General features: G+C 34.6%; 1 protein-coding gene across 2 annotated transcripts in view; it reads left to right on the top strand.

Annotated features, from left to right (window-relative positions):
• Positions 1-17,577, top strand: part of SGCZ (sarcoglycan zeta) — a 1,087,629-nt gene that overhangs the window by 495,199 nt on the left and 574,853 nt on the right. The window lies entirely within an intron of this gene.

Raw genomic sequence — 17,577 nt, 5'->3', positions numbered from 1 at the left:
CTAAAATGTATAGCCGTTCATTTCAACTGTTTTCAGAAACTGGCCTACTTACTTGGAAATCAGATGGGATGGAGTCAATACCACAAAAGCGAATGTCTTTAAATAAGTTGGCTCCTTGGAGACGATTGTTCACTCCTTAGAAAATACAGTAAGATAACACATCCCAGTTGGTGGGATATGTGGTACAGCACCTTCAAACTACTTTGCTAACTTCTGTTTCAGCACTGTGCTCCCCAGAATTCCATGTAAAAATCTGAAGACATGAGTGAATCTTGGATGCGTTTACAGGCAACCAGGGCTATAAAACACTGTGTTCATTTGGAGAACAAGTGCATAATAATTATCTAGAAAAAAAAACAAAACAAAAACGTTTCCATCCAATAAGGTATTTAAATGTTACAATGAAATAAATTAAGAAAGTAATCTGAGATAAGATTTGGGAAATGTTAATACTCTTTTTTGTTATATGGCAGGCATTTTGCTTTTAATCACTTCTGGTAGTCAAGGCACACTTAACAGATTAGGAACTGGAGATTAGAGAGATTAAGTATACGGTTAAATTCACTAGTCCACAAATCAGTTCTGATCTGATAGACCAGGATCAGAAATCATGGCTGTCAGACTTCCAAGTGCCTAGTCTTCATGAGGTTAATAAATAGACAACCTTTTTGCCTGCAATGATTGGTCTTAGAAAGCATGTATTCCATACTCCTTACCAGAGTTACTTATTGGCTATCAATGCTATTTAACCAAACCATTAGAATATGCTTATGTTCTTGTCAAGAGGACCATAAGGTCTAGGGGCACCTGGGTGGCTCAGTCGGTTGAGTGTTCACCTTCGGCTCAGGTCATGATCTTTCAGCTTGTGGGTTTGAGCCCCATGTCAGGCTCTGTGCTGACAGCTCAGAACCCGAAGCCTGCTTCACATTCTGTGCCTGCTTAATTCTCTGCCCCTACACTGCCGCTTGTGTTCAGTCTGTCTCAAAAAAAAGTAAATATTAAAAAAAAAAAAAAAAAAAGAGGACCATTAAGTCTAAAAAATGCTTCTGAATGAATCAACACTGACTTTACCCCTGAAATGCTCATTTAGATACTGTTGATTTCCATTTGCACAGTTTTAAACTTTAGAACTGGAAGAAAGCTCAGCCTTTGAAATGAAATATAATAACAAAAACCATTGGTTTGGTGGTCCTTAAACCATATCAACCTTGTCTAGTAAATACGAATTTAAGTTACTTGAATTAATGAGGCTTTGGGAGACTTTATTTTTGTACTAGAAGCAATAACAAAAAACTTGATTGACACTTGCTTTGGTTGTTGCAGTGTTTTTGAATTAAGGGAGCTTGGCTTGTTCATTGTTATGTTTTAATGTGTGGCCTTTAGTTTATGTGTAAGAAATGTTTTTTCTTTTAATAATGGAAGAATGAATGGGTCAGTATTTCAGGAAGAGTGGTGGGGTGGAAGAGAGTCCTTTTTAGTGCCTTTTATGTAGTCAGCATTTTATGAAAGTGTATGCAGTAAGCCCTTAGCAATTCTCCAAAACAAACTTACCCTTATTTGAAAATTGAGAAATTGAGCCTTTGAGAGATTAAGTAACTGCCCAAGGTCACAGTTACTAATAACTGATCTGACATTAAATTCATTTCTCTCTGACTTCAAAGTATGTGATTTTGAGAAACACACTTTTCTCTGCCATAATCGTCATGAAGGTGACTTCCTAAAGGGTCTATGAAATTTGACAATATATGGAAGGAAGAAGAGTACTGGCCTTTAAAAAAGCCCAGCAAGATTTAATTTGGAGTATAAAAGCAGCATGGTTTTAAAAGAGCATGATTAAGTGAATATATATGTGTGAATTTGTTATAAAGTTTAAAAATGGCTAAATGGATTTGGTCTTCCTCTCTAGATGATAATAAAAGGAGCTATGTTAAAGAGAATTAAAGAGAGCATTCAGAGTGTTCATTAAGGATCTTGGCAATAGTTACTACCATTATTATTAGCTTACTATCTTAGACAAACATATTAGAAAAATATATGAATATACATTATTATGTAACCATGGATTCATTACCACAAGGCTAAAACTGGAGTATTGAAGTATGTGCTGTGTAATGTATTTTAATGCTGTAAATTATCTGAATTCTGATTTTTTGCACTATTACAACTGGTATATGTGAGTATGAGTTAGAGGATATGTGGGCTAATTTCTCATGAAGAAGAAAGTAGAACAGAAATCACTATCATTAAAGCATCCATTCAGTTCCCTGGCATCTCACTGTTTCAGAAAAATTAGACGGAAAATTTCTGCTCATTAAACTTCAGAGCCACCATAGCAAATTCTAATGAGTTGCTTATTAAATTAGCAATTTTCTATAACTGGTATGATTCATCAACTTCTCTTTCATTCTCAGTTTCAGATTAATAACTAAAAACCCAAATTGCTTGACATGGCTCTTCAATCAAACTTAGTGTTATTAAGAGACCACAGCTACAAAACCCATTTTATATAATCAAGTGAAGTACAATATTTCAGGAAGCATTGTTTCCTAGCTGCTGACCACAAATCTTTTGAAATTACATATAAATTTATGGCTGCAAGGAATGTCATGGGATTTATTTGCTTATCCGCATACATTGAGTATTCTCTGTATACCAGACCAGAACAGAGTTTCTGCCCTCATTGAACTTACATAAAATAATACAAGGTAGTATTAGGTATTATGAGAAAAAAAATATAGCAGCATAAGGAAATGGAGAGTGTTGAGGATGACACATTAAATTGCATAAATAGGGAGACCTCTCAGATGGCATAAAACTTGAGCAGAAGTCCTAATGAAAATAATAACTCGTGTAACTATCTGGAATGAGATCACCCAGGTAAAGAGGGGAACAAATGCAAAGGCCAGAGTATGCTTGCTCCTTTCAAGGACTAATAGGAGGCCAGTATGCCAAGGAGAGTGAACAAAGGAGCGAATAATAGGAGATGAAAAAAAAAAAAAAAAGGTAGCCAGTGCCAGATTCATTCACTGCCTGAAAGACCAAAGTAAGTACCTTGAATTGAGTTCTGGTTTCAATGGAAAGCCATAGAATATTATGATTAGAGTGGTAATGTGAGCAGATTTAATGTTTAAATGATTCATCAGCTGTTCTTAAAATATACTACTGGAGAGAAGCTATAAGGCTTTTGTGTTAGTCAGGGGTGAAATGATGGAAGCTTGCTCCAGGGTGATAGTGATGGAGGAGGTGAGAATTGGTCAGATGAGGGATATACGTAAGTTCTGGAGCCAGGAAAATTTACTGTTCTATAAGGCAGTGCATAAGAGAAAGTCATCAGTGACTTTGAGATGCTTGATTTGAACAACTAACCAGGTAAGTAGTGGTTTCTCTTTTTAAGGTGCAGGACACTGAAGGGAGATTGGTTGTGGGGGTTAAGATCGATAATTTTAGTTTTGGAATCAGTAAGTCTAAGTTTCTACTTAGTCATGTGCAAAGGTCATGTAGGAATCTGGATATAGCAATTTGGAGATCAGGAGTGGTTCAATGGGACTGGAAGGGTATGATTCATAGTCAGCAGTGTAGTGAATATATACGCTGTACTATAGAAGGACACTCAGAAGCATTAGATTGTTGTCTAAGAAGGCTATGTACACAGATAACTAAGCCCTTGAGCCTTCTTATATTAAAAGTCAGACAAATAGCACAGGAAAGACACAAAGAAAAGAAGGAGAAATTGGTGTGGGAAGAAAATTGAGAGAGAGATTTCTATGTGGAAACATAGAAACTAAGTCAAGAGAGTAATTCAACACAGAGCAAGTGATCAACTCTGTCCTTGCTTCTAAGAGGTCAAGTAATATGAGGACCGAGACTCCATCACTGGATTTGACAAAGTGAAGGTGATTAGTGGACTTGTCAAGAACAGTTTGTTTGAATGGGGAGAGCAAGAGACTTGTAGAATCTTAAGAGGGAATGAGATTAAAGAATGTAGAGATAGTGAGTATAAGCACTTTAAAGGAGTTTAGCCATTAAGAGGAGGACACAATCAGGACATAGCTAGAGGAAAATGTAGAACAAGAGAGATGTGTTTGCTTTAAAGATGAGAGACATTTCCACATACTTTAAGCTAATGATAATGACTGTATAGAGAAAAAAAAAAGGTCCTAAAGAGAAGCAGAGAATTATTGAGCTGAGTGGGTGAGTATTGAGAGTGGAGGGGATCCACTGCATCATAGGAAGCTCATGTTAGGTCGGGGCAGCAGAAAGTCATGACGTTAATGGTAACGAGATGGGGTATATAGAAGTGAGGCCAGCAGGGTGGTAGATTTGGTGGTAGTGAGAGAGAGAGTTTCTTTTATGATTGTATCTTCTTTCTCAATGAAATAATGAACGAGATTGTTAACTGACTGTGTGAAAAGTAGGGGAACTTAGAAGAGCCTAGAGAATGTCTAGATTAGTTGGTTTGGAGAGCGAGAGAGTTCATTGACAAAGGAAATATAGTAGCATGATCAGACATCATGGAGGCTCCATAGAATGTGTGGCACTAAATTGAAAATGATGAAACCAGGAAGCCTCACGGGTTGTTTGGCTCTGTCCATACTCCTCTGGCTCCTGCTTGGGTGTAGGTGCTGAGGAGAGTAGAATTGGGTTGAGACAAGAGTGAGGCTTTAGTTTATATGAGTACATAATGAAAAAAAAATTTTTTTTGGAAGGCAGAGTGTTATATTTAGTGGTCATAATATTCTTACCTGAAAAGAAAGAGAGGTACTTTGCTCAGTAAAAGTATTGTTCATTTTTACAATTTGTAGGACAATTTCTTTCCTAAAGTTTGTATAATAGAGACTGAAAAGGTTGATAGTGTCATGCAAAAATGAATATTTGAACAATCCTATGTTGCAGTTAGTGTTAGTAATATATATTTGTTCCAACATTTAGTTTAGATTCAGGTTCTCAGAGTATTCTTTTCTTTTGCAAAAAGATCCCATATCAGGAATTTTGTTCTGGATATCGTATACCTCCCTCTTGTCCTTTTCGATATTTTCATTTTTTTTCTTTCACTAAAATTTTATAAACGAATGAAATGAAAATACTTAAATAAAGGGATTAACTTCATTTCTATGTGAGCCTCTAAACAGTATTTTTTCACTTACCTACTACTCTTGTCTCATTCCTTCTTGGTAATTACTTAAAAACATTTTATTTTTAATCTTTCTCCTGTTACTTAGCCTTTTTTTCTACCACCTTCCTTTTGTGGTGGAAATCAGCCCTTTATTAAAAAGAAGTACTAGCTGTTTAAGAATTAACTTTTTTTTTCATGCACCTTACCATATTCACAGATTATTAACATTGAAAATGTGTTAGGTATTGTTGCTTGAAGGAGAGATTTCCTAAACATTTTTCATTTTGCTATTTTTTAAAAATTTATTTCTGAGAGGGAAATGAGCTCAAGTAGGGCAGAGGCAGAGAGAGAGGGAGACACACAATCCGAAGCAGGCTCCAGGCTCTGAGCTGTCAGCCCAGAGCCCTACACGGGGCTCGAACCCCACAACCTCAAGATTATGCCCTTTGCTGAAGTCAAACACCTAACCGACTGAACCATCCAGGCGCCCTGAACATTTTGGGTGTTCCTAATTTTAAAAGCATATTATAAAACTAAGAGTTTTATAATTATCATCATGTTTGTTATTAAAGAGTGAAATTTCATTTATGGGATAGCATTGCCAAATACAGTGACAGTTTCTAGTTTGTGGACTCCAAGAGAATATATTGCAAGGCATGGATTCTTAACCATCAATATACTTATTTTATTTTTTCTATCATTTATTTATTTATTTTGAGAGAGAGACAGAGTGTGTGAGAAGAGGAAGGACACAGAGAGAGAGACAGAATCTGAAGCAGACTTCAGGCTCTGAGCTGTCAGCACAGAGCCTGATGCGGGCTCAAACCCCTGAAATGTGAAATCATGACCTGAGCCAAAGTCTGACTCTTAATCGACGATGGAGCCACCCAGGAGCCCCTAAATACTTCTTTTATACCATACTGGTTTGTGCCAGTATTCTTTAATAGGTGATTATGCAAGAATGTGAATATTACATTTATGTTTAACATAAGAAAATGTAAAACACGGATGAGAAATTTGTAAATTTTTAACAATATTATCTTCCAGCAAAGGGAATGGTCAAAATAATGGAAAATATAGATACTGCTTACATTTATTTTGTTGTTATTCAGCACTCTTTTAATGCTGTGTAATTCAAAGCTGGGAGGGACCTTCTTCTGTATTTTTATAAATTAAAGCTCACAGTGCTTAAGTGCTTCTCATAAAATTGATTTATTTTTTCTTACTTAATTTGCTAACTTTTTGTCTTACTGTTTTTCCACATTTTATTTCATCTCCTTTTATATACTTCTGGCTTCAGGCTCTGTTGTAGTTGAGAACCCACTCTTTAAAGGTTTTCAGGATTACCCTGATACTTGACCTGGCCCTGGTTCACCTTTCTCCCCCACAGTGGGTAAGGCACATGTATTTATGTTTGTTATACTACTCTCATTTCTAGGAATGTAACTCAGTTTGCCTTATTGTATCTCATTATCTTCAAATATAAGATGTCAGTGACGTGACAACATCAGCTTTCTGCATGGCTTAGTGAGTATACCCTGGCTCAGACTTAGTACAAACATTCTCACCCTCGCTGAGAGCAGTGGGTTGCGGAAGCTGAGGATTATCTGGCTGTATTTAGAGATTAGGATATAAAATGTCATGTAGTAAACAATGACATATATATGTATATAAAATTATGTATATATGCATTTTAATATATATGCTGAATGCAGAAAACATTCAGTTTATTAATAACAAGTTTGCTTAGTAATTAGGTACTAATTACATGGAGATATGTTGTGCTAAATTTCTGTAATTATAGTATTTGAGTTATAATTAGAAATAATGCTTGCATATTTTACAGTGTAATGAAATGACCTTTATGCAAATTCATGACCTATATTTTTTCATTACCCCTTGACTCTCATAATATTGTGACTACTTAAATTCTAAAGTTTAATTTGAAGTTAAACTATAGCAACTTTGGGTACCAGAAAAACCTGGTCCAGCAATCTACAATGTATATTTCATTCTCCTAAGACCAGGGTTTAACAGTCTCAGTATATTAGGCACCATGATTGACCGTTTGAGGGTCTTCAATAATATTTCACACAGGAGCACAATTTATTAGGTTATTGGTGCTAAACAACATTTCATTTTTCCAGGAGGAGAAACACATCTGTATTTTGTTTGACCTCTAGGACGGTGATTGTTGGAATGATGAGTAGTTATTAAATAGGAAGGGATCCTTTAAATCTTTTGAAATGGCTAAAACCGAAATATTGGCCTTTTAAAATGAAGATACTACTGTGAAGCAGACTGAACATTCAACAAGTAGTGGAGTGATTGAAACATGTTTCAAATAATCTACAGATAGGGAGGATTGATAATGGAGGAAGATAGAAAGCAATCAAGGATTTCAGTGTCAGTGGTGAAAAATTTTGAGAAAAATACATTTTGAGGAATGAGGGCATAAGATGTCTGGAGGGACTCTTGTTTTGAATATAAAATAAGATTTTAGCCTTGAACTTTTAAAGGTAAAGCTATTTAAGATATGATAACATCCAGAGCATCGGGTTTTTAGTTGATGTCCTTTGGGAAGATGGAGATAATTGGCACTGAGAAGGTAAAGAGATTGTCAAACATGTTTTAGAATAGTTTATTAGTGACTTTTTGAATTTAATAAATAGTATACATGGGACAAGATGAAAAGAAAGATAGGAGCTAATTGTTGAATTCACTAAAGAATCTTATAACGAGGAGAACCTGGCTATACACTCAATTCTTAACTGTAGAGATTGCACCTTGTATGTATGTCAGTATGTAGCGTGGGGGCTGGTATTCACATGTTTTGTGGATGGAGGAATGAATGTATTTTAAATGTAGGTGATTCGTTAAAAAGTATCATGTGCCAAGTACTGTGCTGAATGCTTTATATGAATAATCTATAACTCAACAATTCTATGAGGTAGCCATGATTATTTTTGCCATTGTGCATAGTGAAACTGAGGCTGAGGTAGATAGGCCAAAAGTCATTTCTAGAGAGCAGTAAAGATAGAATATGGATCCAAATATTCTAACTCCAGACCCCTTTCTCCTAACCACCATGTCCTGGCTACTCTAGAAACTGAGTGGAGGGGTGCCTGGGTGGCTCAGTCGGTTAAGCATCTGACTCTTGATTTCAGCTCAGGTCATGATCTTGCAGTTTTAGTTCGAACCCTGCGTGGAGCTCTTTGCTGTTATAACGTAGCCTGCTTTGGATACTCCGTCTGTCTCCCTCTCTCTCTGTCCCTCCCCCGCCTGCTTGCTCACTCTCTCTTTCAAAACTAAATAAACTTAAAAAAATGTAAAAAATAAAAACTGAGTGGAATGAGTCTACCTCAATTTATCTTCAGTATACAAAACTTGTTATATCATAGAAATGAGGGCAGTGGGGCTCTGGATTTTAATCTCTAGTACTGGACAATTCTTCTAAACAATGTGGGTCTGTGTTTCCCAATATCTAATATAAGACTAGACTAAGCTCATTTACAGTTAATGTTCTGAGTTTTTGTTTTGTTTACTGTACTTTTAACTTTCCAAATTATTTTCCACTATAACCCCTTGGGGAAAACATGGCTTTTTCATGTTCTAGATTTAACATGGTAGTCTAGGATATGTCCTCCTCTTAGCAAACATACGTCTGTGAATTCCATGCATTATTTCTGTTATGCCAGTATATAATATGCAAAATAAAATGAGACAGCATGACAACAGAAAAAGCAAATTTACAGTGCAGAAGAGGAATGGCGAAAGAGTGGAAGAGAGATTGAATAAAGAGAAGGTCATAATGAAAAATCTTGAAAATAAAGGGCCATCAGAAAAGAAACTATTGGGAATGAGTATGTTTAGAAAGAATTTTGAATCCAATATACAGAATTTTTTTTGCCTCTTATTACAAATGCAAAGCAGAATTCTTTTTGCTCTATAATTATTTTTCTATGGATGTGTAGAAGAAGAGGCTTTGACATCCTTAGAGCTCAGGGAGGCTAATGCTTTAATGAACAGCTTGTTATCAGCTGGCTCTAGCTCTGCCCTCCTTGCGATTCCCTGCCGCATTCAGTCAGGGGAGAATCTTTGCGTTTAGTGTAAACATCTTTTATCCTGATACATCCTCAATGTGTTAGTCCCTAAAGTTCTCATATTTGGCATTCAATTATCTGTTAATTAAATCACACAGTTTAGAGGGATTTTAGATTCAAGGAATATTAAATGTCTGATTCACCTGTACAAATGCAATACAATGTCAACCCATATACAATGAAGGCATTAATGGGAAATGCAATTTAGGAAAATGCAATTTCCTATAACCTGAAGAAAGCAACCAAAATACAATGTATGAATCAACTATTTGTATAAAACCACTATTAACTGTCATGTGAACACTCTGGAGAAGTAAGGTGAAACAAATAAGGAAACATATCTTATAAATTCCTTTGATATGATATTGGTATAGAAGGCAAATTGCAAGGCTTTAAATTTTTATTTTAATATTTATTTATTTATTTTATCTTGGTGGCACAGATTTGAAGTAATCATGCTCCCCTGTTCATGGTCTATTTTCTTAATATTGATCTGGTAATGCCTTTTTTTTTTCTTTTTCTTTGTCTTTGTTTTTAATGTTTGTTTTTGAGAGAGAGAGAGAGAGAGAGAAAGAGAGGAAAGAGAGAATGTGTGTGCGTGTGTGTGTGGGGGGGGGAGGGGGCAAGGGGTAGAGAGAGGGGGAGATGCAGAATCTGAAACAGGCTCCAGACTCTGAGCTGTCAGCACAGAGCCTGATGCAGGGCCTGAACTCAGGAACTGTGATATCATGACCTTAGCTGAAGTCCCACGCTCAACCAACTGAGCCACCCAGGCACGCGGGCCTTTGTTTTGTTTTATTGTATGTTCCCATCATTTCTGCACCCCTCCCATTCTCATTACCTTTGTAGGTAACCATGCCAAAATATTGATGTCCTCAGATATGAATGCATCTTTGAAAACTATATTTAGTAAATTATAGTATGGGGGACCTGACACTCCTTTTTTCCTCCCCTGTTTCCTTCTCCAGACTTTTTCTTTTTTCTCTAAGAAATGCCTCAACTTTCATTGGTGAGAACATGGTGCCATCTCAACCAATCACAAACCAGATGTGTGCCTACACTACCCAGAGAGCGAATCGTGGAGACACCTTGGCTATGGTTGGTTCCTCCATGATGAGTGTTTACTTTTCCATTTTTCTTTTTGGCAAGGGAGAGGCCACACTACGTGGAATCCATTTAATCTCGGGCTCTTGCACAAGTAAATGCAGGGAGGTCTCCCTTTGTTACCTGGGCTCATGTCTTCGGCAGCTAGGCCTTTTGCTACTTGTGTTCTCATGGTTTACGGAGGCCTGTACATACCATACATAAACCACACACTACACATATAGGAATTATGCCGTGTGTGTGTGTGTGTTAATTTGTAAATGATACTGTGGTATGTAGATTTCAGGCTCTTTCTAACTTTGATTCTTAAACTATAATCAAAACATCTACCCATGTTTCTATATAAAAATTAAGATCACGGGGCGCCTGGGTGGCTCAGTCGGTTGAGCGTCCGACTTCGGCTCAGGTCATGATCTCGTGGTCAGTGAGTTCGAGCCCCGCGTCGGGCTCTGTGCTGACAGCTCGGAGCCTGGAGCCTGTTTTGGATTCTGTGTCTCCCTCTCTCTCTGCCCCTCCCCCATTCATGCTCTGTCTCTCTCTGGCCCAAAAATAAATAAATGTTAAAAATTTAAAAAAAAAAATAAATTAAGATCACTAAATCTGATCCCTGCATAAGATGGCATCCAATGTTGGTGCCACATTGTATGTATTTAATCACCTTGGGATGACATCCAGGTTTCATCCTACTTTATTCGGCCACAAGAAACGTCATGATACATTTCATCTTACTTGCTGCTTCTTGGCATAAAATACATTCTTGGAAATATTGCTAGTGATCCTTTTGTCATGTGCATTTTCTATTTCTTCTACTATTTTCGTAGTTGTGATAATTGTATATTTAAAGGTTTGTTTCCTAACTTTATTGTTCTAGGTTATTGCTCTGTGAAAAAAACTCTTAATAAAACTGTTACAGATACTCTTTAATAACAACATAACATATCATAACTACCTCATTGAAAAAATCTCTAGTCTTCTACTGTTACCTTATTTGAACACTGAAACTAGTTGACCAGTGACAGACCATCTCCTTTACTGAAACCATCTGTGGACATCAACTTTCTGTTGACATTAGCCACTTTCTTTCTTTCTTCTTTTTTTTTTCCAGGCAAGACAAGTGTTTTATTTTCCAAAGCACTGAAAATTCTTTCTCTTTTATTCCTTGTCCTGATTCATGTCAATGTGTATAAAGAGGCTCCTTTGTAAGGTGATTTTTTTAATCATTTTTTTCTTCTCTTTACATTAAATGTTGCATGTTGAATCTAAATTTGGGATGAACTTTGGAGAGAAATCCTATTTTTTTTTTCTGGAAGGTATTAAGCAAGTATATCACTAACCTACCAGTCTTCTTCAATGAGAATTTGCAAAGAGAAAAATTTATAAGAATCAGAGATATTTCTCTTAAGTAACCATGACTGTAAGAAACTCTATATTGAAATGGTGATAAGGCTTATTCAACTAAAATTTATTGAGCCTGACACTCTACTAAATGCTGGGGTGTTCAGGGTGAACAAAAATTCACAGGCCCTGTCCCCATGGAAATCAGAATCTATCTGGGAAAACTGGAGGTTGGCAAATCTTCACCTACCTACTTGTTGAATTCTAGAATCAGATTTTCCATTCTGAAGACCCAAATACCTATATTCATTAAGATTGCAGGGTGATCCAAGTCCTGAAGGACTGATTCATGACAATTAAAACGGACAATGACTCAAGTAAACTCCAGAGTGTTATAATTAATATGCGATTAGAATTAATCCTAAGAAGAATTTGAATATGCAAATATTCCAGATCAATAGATTCTCTCCCTGTATTAAAAGACAATCAGCATTTCAAAGAGCACTTTTGTAAGAACAGAAAAAAAAGGTTAATTTATATCATTGTATAATAAACTTTTCAGTTATATAGGTCCATTGAGATAGGCTTGCCCTTGGAACCAAGGTCATTATTGCTGGAAGGTTCTCTTTTGCCTGCACTGCACTTAATGTGCACTAAGGATTTTTTTACCCTCTGCCCAGTGTTTTTACTACGTATCATATTTCATTATTTTTATGGCATGCTTTCTCCAAATATTATCTGTAGATTTGTTCTATGCTTTGTGGTCAATGACATATAATTTGCTGTCAGCCAGGCAACAGTCACAATATAGTTGCATTTGCCTGCTGATGTGCCAAGTTGATCATAACTGTTCAGCTGCATGATGTGTGTTAATGGTGCTATGTGAATGGAAATTAATTGCAATTTAAAGTATCTTCAAAAATAACACTGTGATTTGACAGTAAAACAATTTATATATATGTATATATATATATATATATATGCTTTAAAGTGCCCTTTCAACAGGTATAAAAACATTCAAAGTAATAAGGCATTGTGTCAGAAATGAATTGTCTGCAGCTTTACTTTCTTAGTGAGATGTGAAATAATGTCATGTGTTACACTCAGTCTGGCTGAGATTAGATGAAGAACCTCACAACAGGTTGTGTAGCCTGGCTTTGCGTAGCGTTGATATTTTAATTGATACTTTGGGAAAGAGTCTTGAACCCTCTGGAAATGGAAGTAAAACTCTGCATATATGTGTTTATGTCCTCTGAAGATATGGGTGGAGCAAAGCTTTCATATGATTCTCAAAGTTAAGAACTGCTGACCTGTAGCCATACACGGCTATCATAGACAACTTCCTTAAGCATATTATTTACAAGTTATTATTTAGGATAGTGTTTAGTGTTTGCTGCTCATTCTCTTAGTTGGTAATCACTTGCCTCACCCGCTGCTTTTACAAATATTTAGGCAACACCTCTCTTATCTTCCTACACAGTGATAGTATATAAACCCCAAAATAGTAAAATATTAATCTCTTATAATGAAAGTGAAATTATTAAAGAATGAAATTATTGCAGGTGTTTTAACATATTGGAATATTCAGTCAGTGGGGGTATTTCAATCATTGTTCAAATTAGAATTTGAAGAATATATATTTGTACCTGTAACATGGAACTAGCAATGTATTCCGTCTAGGTAACCTTTACCACAACAATATACTTAGTCTAGGTAACATTTACCATAATATCTGGGTCTTCTTAATAGTTTATAATCCATTGTACTGTGTCTGAATTGTATAAACAGAGAAAATCAGTGTTGGAGCTACAATTCCAACTTAATTGCCCTCCTTTAAAGTTTTACAGGTAGCTCTGGGAATATTTTAAATAATCTATGGTTACTCCTGGGTGAAAAGCAATTACAGCAAATATCCTTTCTATCAGCGTTGAGAATTATTATTTGTTTCTGCATCTGAGAAATCCCACCCAGTGAAATCAGAACATTGAAGACTTCATTTCCCAGATGACTTCCCATTAGGGAAAGGGAATGAACCACTTGCATATTTACTAACTCTAAACACGACAACAAAAGAATTCAGGTTTTGTTTTTTTTTTTCCAAGGCAGGTATGAAACAAACCCTGTATTCAAAACCCCTGTATTAGATAGCAACATATATTTTTTCCACTTTATTAATATATGCTCTAAACACATTTGGTAAAGATCAGATGCAAACATGACTGAAAAATATAGTGAATGTGTATGATGATGATATTTTAATATTAGAAAGCATAAATTAAAATAATGTTCCTATACAGTTACTATGGATACGTAGTTCCTATACAGTTCCTAGACAGTTACAGTTACTACAGTTACTATACGTGGCTGGGTGTGTAAAATAAACTTCCTTGACAGTAGTCCTAGTCATATCTATGGTTTCTTGGCAGATACATTACTTGTAAATCAGGTTTTTTCATAGATGCTTTCTAGGGACTATCTATAATGATGCTTCCCTCCTCCCAGCTCATTTGGTCATTTCCCATCCATGATTTTATTCTAGGATATATCATTAATTTTAATGATTTAAGTTTTTGAAATTCATAAAAATTAATCATTCTGCTATAACATCATTTAAATATGTAATTTAAGTATTAAAAAAATCAGTGGACAGATGCAGCCAGGATTTCATTGTTCCTAATTATACTTTTGTCATAAGAAATTGTTGAGTAAGAATAATAGGATATATTGTTGATATTTTTAAGAGATCTTAAAACAAGATATAAAATTTTCAAAAAATGATAAAAGTATGGGTGAAAGATTTTAATAGCATTTTATATATGAATTATGGAAATTTAGCAAACTAAATAAAATTTGACAAAGCCCAAGATCATATATATAGAAGCTAAATTAGTGCTTTGTCTTCTCACAAAACAATTTTAAAAGTATTATCCTAGGATAACATTTTTGCTTTGTTTTCTTACATTAACTTGAAATTCTAATTTTACCTCTAATATTACAATAAAAATTATTCACAGCCACATTTTGATTTGTCCACAATTGGCTATTTTGTGCTTCGTTCATATGGACATGGTTTTTAAGAATGGTATATATAAATTTAGTCAGTATAAATCTTATGCTTATATCTGCTCTTTATTTATAAGACTATTTCACTATAGGAGTCAAATATTCTCTTTTTAGGTGATGTTATTCATACTACGATATTTAAGATTAACTCATCCTTTCTGAGAGGAACTTGTGCTTATCAATGTATAAATATTTTGGTTCTGTTTAGAATTGGCTTATCTTCCTCAATGATGTAAATTGGATTACTAAACATAGGAATTAAGCAATCTTTCCACTTGTCCAAATTGGATTTTCTTTTTGTATTTCTGTGTGTTTCTGTGTGTGTGTGTGTGTGTGTGTGTGTGTGTGTGTGTGTGTGTTCCTTTCACACTCGTTTGGTCATCCATTAGCTGACACAGACTCTGCCACCTAAATGTATTTATGAAGATTTTTAGATATTTTTGACTAAGACACTCTACCATTGTATTTAAAATGCAGCAATTATGCACGTGCTTATTTCTTGTGTATTTTCAGATCTAGATCATTCATTCAACAAATACTGAGTGACTCACCCAAGTATTGTATATTCAATCACATAGGTTCATTCATCACTGAAGAAAAAGATTTTATTTTAGGAGCTTCAGTTTCAGTGCAGAGCCTTCACCATTGTCTGGGTTATTAAACTTTTTTCTAACTTTATTCTTTATCAGTTTGTCACTGAACTTTTGGGAATAATTCATTTAGTTTTTTGAGTAGGAAATGGGCGGTATTCTCGTAAACACTTTGTCTGCCCCCTTTGTTCTCCTCCTTGGTGCCTTCTGCACCCACGTTGCTCAGTCTTTAACAAAGCCAGGATAATACAGCAGATGGGGATTCTCTTTAATTATATTTCTGTCATAGTAATGGTTATCTTCTGCCTGGATCTGGAAGAACTGACAATGATTACACAGTTTCATGCTACAAATAAGAGCAGGTGCAGCTGTAAATAGTCCCTGATTAACAATTTCATTTAAATATTATAACAGATTTCTGTAGGGCAAATTACTCCCACTGGTAAGGAGGTGTACTTTTGTATATAATATAATTCACTAAATCCACAATTTAATTATGCTAGCAATAACAAAGCCCGTAGTGTGCTAAAAAAAATTCCAAATATATTAGCCTTTCAATCAAAATAACTACTGTAAAACAAATGAATTGTTATTAGAAATGTTCCTGATGGAGCAAAATTGTAAATTATCTCTCATCATCCTATTTCTGGGGTCATGTATTGGTTAGTGTTAACAAAATGGGAAACAAAAATAATAGTTTTAATCTTAGCATGTAGTTTGTATTTTTTCTATTCCACTCTTAATAATAAATACTAAAACCTCTAAATGAAGTACAGCATTTGTGAGTTTTTAAGAAATACCACATTTAAGATATTTAATATCTGTTAGGAGTAGAACATGTTATTTTTTTTTAAAGTTCCAACTTTATAATTTGATTATAGATTGAAAATAAATGTGTGATTAATTAAAATATGTTCATTTTAAATTGTAAGATGTCTATTAATTGTGCAGTTTCACAATTTCTGTTGAAAGCTACACTGTATGGAAGAAAAGATAGGGTTTAGTGTGCTATTCCCTTTCCAGTTGTCTTGTTTATATCTTGCGGGCTTTTTTTTTTTTTACTACTGCTGCAAATTTAATTTTTCAAAGTTTTCATTCTTCCAAAAACATCTTTGCAGATATTTTTAATAAAATAAAACTAGTATAATTGGTAGCTAAAATAAGTTCTCATTTTTTTCTCTTACTGTCTCCATTTAAAAGTTGATCTTCAGAAAATTTATAACAATTTATATCAATTATCGTATCCAGTTGTTGTTAAAGTCTTGGTTGAGAAGTAAGATCCAGTTTATAAGAAGTAGTTTAGTTACTTAGTCATTAAAAGAAATATGGGCTTATCTAATTACTCTTTTGGACCACCATGTTGAGGCTGAGAATGTATAAGGTAAATTAGTTTAATGGTAATACCCAAGGTTTGCTGCTATGAATTCAAGTACCTGGGTTTTGGGTGGTAGATTAGGTGAATGCCTTTTACTTTAATGAATGCTCTGCTAATTGTTTAATGAATATTTTTTGGAAGTATTGCTTTGTTAGCTTGTTCATTGTTTCAAAAAATTTACGTCTGTCTCATCCATAATATTTAAAATAGAATTTCTATACATTATATAATTCATTTTAATTTGCATAATATATCAATACATGCAATAGATATCCATATTTAAATAAAACACAGGTATGAGTGATACCTAAAATATTTAATAACTCATACTGTATAGGGAGTGATTAATTAGAATAATGCCACAGCCCATCAGATTATGTCAGCTCTTAAAAATGGGTATGGCTTTACTGGAGCATCAGTAAATTACAATGCTATTCACTATAGATATGGATTACCCAAAATATCTTGTAAATCCAGATTTTCATATAATAGCATTCATCAATACCATAAACTATGGCACTAAAAAGGTTAAAAGTTGTTAATTTAGAAAAACTGTCTTTTCATTTTTAGATGTACTTTAAACATGCCTTAATAGTTCAAGCTCAACTTTCAACTGTGGCCAATTCTCAATAGTAATTAAAAATGTTTTTTATCCTTTTTACTGTATAATTGGAAATGTCCTCCCAAAACACCGCATAATTAGAAACTCTCATTTTATACATGTGCATTTATTATTTTAATTATTCTTGGTACAAATAACTGGATTTTAAAGGAAATATAAAACCAGCCCAGCATGAATATATTTGATTCAATTTTGTCCTCCAACAGTATCAATTTTATAATATTTAAATTTACATTGCATTAATATGTTTTCAAATAATTTCTAAAAGAAAT

The sequence above is a fragment of the Panthera onca genome, chromosome B1 (genome assembly GCF_046562875.1).
Source record: "Panthera onca isolate mPanOnc1 chromosome B1, mPanOnc1 haplotype 2, whole genome shotgun sequence".
In the NCBI taxonomy this organism is placed as follows: Eukaryota; Metazoa; Chordata; class Mammalia; order Carnivora; family Felidae; genus Panthera; species Panthera onca.
The sequence above is the reverse complement of the archived record's forward strand: the minus strand, read 5'-3'. Positions and strand labels throughout refer to the sequence as shown.